Source organism: Hydra vulgaris, chromosome 03 (assembly GCF_038396675.1).
Source record: "Hydra vulgaris chromosome 03, alternate assembly HydraT2T_AEP".
Lineage (NCBI taxonomy): Eukaryota > Metazoa > Cnidaria > Hydrozoa > Anthoathecata > Hydridae > Hydra > Hydra vulgaris.
The window spans coordinates 36,352,501-36,355,000 of record NC_088922.1 but is presented as its reverse complement, the minus strand read 5'-3'; the positions used below and the strand labels follow the sequence as shown (position 1 = coordinate 36,355,000).

The following is a 2,500-nucleotide window of genomic DNA, read 5'->3' as shown; positions in this document are numbered from 1 at the left end:
GTCAACTGCAGAATTAATTGTGAAGGTGTTCGTAATAAGGATCAACTGTTTGAACAAATCCAAAAGGCTTGGGCAGCAATTCCACAAAGTTTCATTAATCACCTGATCAAATCTATGCCTCGAAGATGCAAGGCTGTGATCGACAACAAAGGATTTGCCACAAAATATTGATAGCGAAATACAGCTTGGTCAACATTTTGTCGAGTTGCACTTGTTTTGTCAAGAAGGAAATCAACTTTTTTTAATACTTTTGATTAATTTATTAATTTTCGTGTACAAATAATGAACTTTGTGATGAATAAAACTTGAAGAACTTTATCTCTAAACAGTTACATAGTTATTTATCTAAATTGAAAAAATGCAGCACTTTTATATAAAGAAACTAAATTAGCATTATTTGGTTGCACTCGTTTTGTCCGATACTGTATATAAAAAATGTCTAAGGAAAGCACCATAGAGTCTACCTGTACATTCTGCTAGATTTTATATCAAGGTTCTATCTTTGGTCCTGTTTTGTTTCTAATCTACATTAATGATATTCCCGACTATCTTACAACTAAAGTAGCTGCTTTTGCTGATGACTCAACTTTATCCTCCTGTCTTGATCGTTTAGAACAGGCAGCCGATCTTGAATCTGATCTCACTTCTGTAACAGACTGGGGCTCACAGTGGCTTTTAAATTTCAACTTTAACTAAACTCAGTTATTTATTGCAAACAACTATCACAGAACTGTCGACATTCCTTTATTAATGAATAGCAACCCTCTCACTGAGTCCTTTTTTTTATGTCTATATTATCGTTTACTACTGACTTTTCAGGTTGCTTCTCTATATCCTGGTCGCCACTTTCTCTCTCCATTCCATTATCTACAAATCTCTTATTCGTTCCTGTATGGAATACTGTTGTCATATTTGGGCTGGCTCTTTTAATGATGCTCTTTCTCTTCCAGACAAATTCCAAAAACGCATTGTAAATGTAGGTGGACCCGCTCTATCTGCTAGGCTTGAGCCTCTTTCCCATCTTTGTAAAGTTGCATCTCTTTCTCTTTTCTACAAATACTATTATGGTCGCTGCTAAAAGGAGCTATCATCTCTAGTTCCATCAACTAAAACACATTCTCACTTGACTTGTCATTCATCAAAGTCTCATTCTTTTACTGTATCTGTCCCTGCATGCTTTAAAAACTTTTATTCATATAGTTTTTTTCCCTGCACTTCAACCCTTTGGAACTCTCTCCCATCTTCATGTTTTCCTGACTCATGCAAACTTCAACTTTTTAAGTCTTCTGTCAACCATTTCCTTACTCAATAACTCTATTTTTTTTCTAGTAAGTCCCAACTTAATAGTGGTTGCTTGCAGCCTTGTTGATGTTTTTATTATTGAATATTTTTTAACATATTTCCATCTTTTCCAAGAATGGGACACTACACCTGTGTAGCAATTCTAAAATTTATTTAAAAAAGTCAAACAATCTAATCACAACCTTATCTTGCTAAACAATATCATTAACATCAGCTTCATCAACAACTACTTTGGTGATTAGGTTAAAAATCTTATTTGCTGATTGGGTTTCTATTAGAGAGACAAATACTTGTTTAATTTATTTATTAAAAACATTTGTATAAAATACTCTTAGGTTACAAATATATTTATATACCAATATTTGTTTAACAAATACATATTTGTTAAAGAAATGAGCATTCATAAAATTCATTTATCATTATCTGAATAACCTTAAAAATAATACATTTTTTTTTATTTATTGTTTTGAATAAATTTATGTTAGAACTAATTAAATAATAATTTAATATTCAATTAATTCTTACTAATATTATTAGTATCTTATCAATATTCAATTAGGAATTTGTTTTGACAAATATTATTTGTTTCTAACAGTTTAAACAAATAATTTAAAAATATTCCATATTTATTGCATTTCTTAATTTAAATTTAATTTTAAATTTATAATATTTTTTATAATTTTTATTTATAATTTTTTATAATTTATATATATATTTTTATAATTTTTTATAATTTAAATTTACAATATTTTTTATAATTTTTTTTTTCAAACTACTAAGCCAACTTTAACTTCTTGCTTACTGCTCAAGCTACAATCTTTTATTTCAAAGTTATTATTAAATCTTTAAAAAACGCACAAGAAATGTATTTGGGAATTCTTTGAAAAGACTGATACTCCTCATGAAAAATGTAATGCGTGCGACAAGGAACTTGTTGTTAAGGCTGCTACCACCTAAAGTCTTTTTAACTATTTTAAGGGACACCATGATTTTTTTTAATTATAAGAGACTTGAAAATATTTAGCAGCAATGCAGCCTAGTACATAGAAAATTTCACTTTGATGCAACAGTATTAAAAGTCACATGACAAAATAACTAAGTTCCCATTAAATAAACAAATCATTAAAATAATTTAGGAAGATAACATAATTTAACTGTTTTAAAAACCACAAATTTATAGAATGTTTATGTATTTTTA

General features: G+C 28.7%; 1 protein-coding gene across 2 annotated transcripts in view; it reads right to left on the bottom strand.

Moving 5' to 3' along the window:
• Window positions 1-2,500, bottom strand: part of LOC105844135 (interaptin) — a 106,145-nt gene that overhangs the window by 4,746 nt on the left and 98,899 nt on the right. The window lies entirely within an intron of this gene.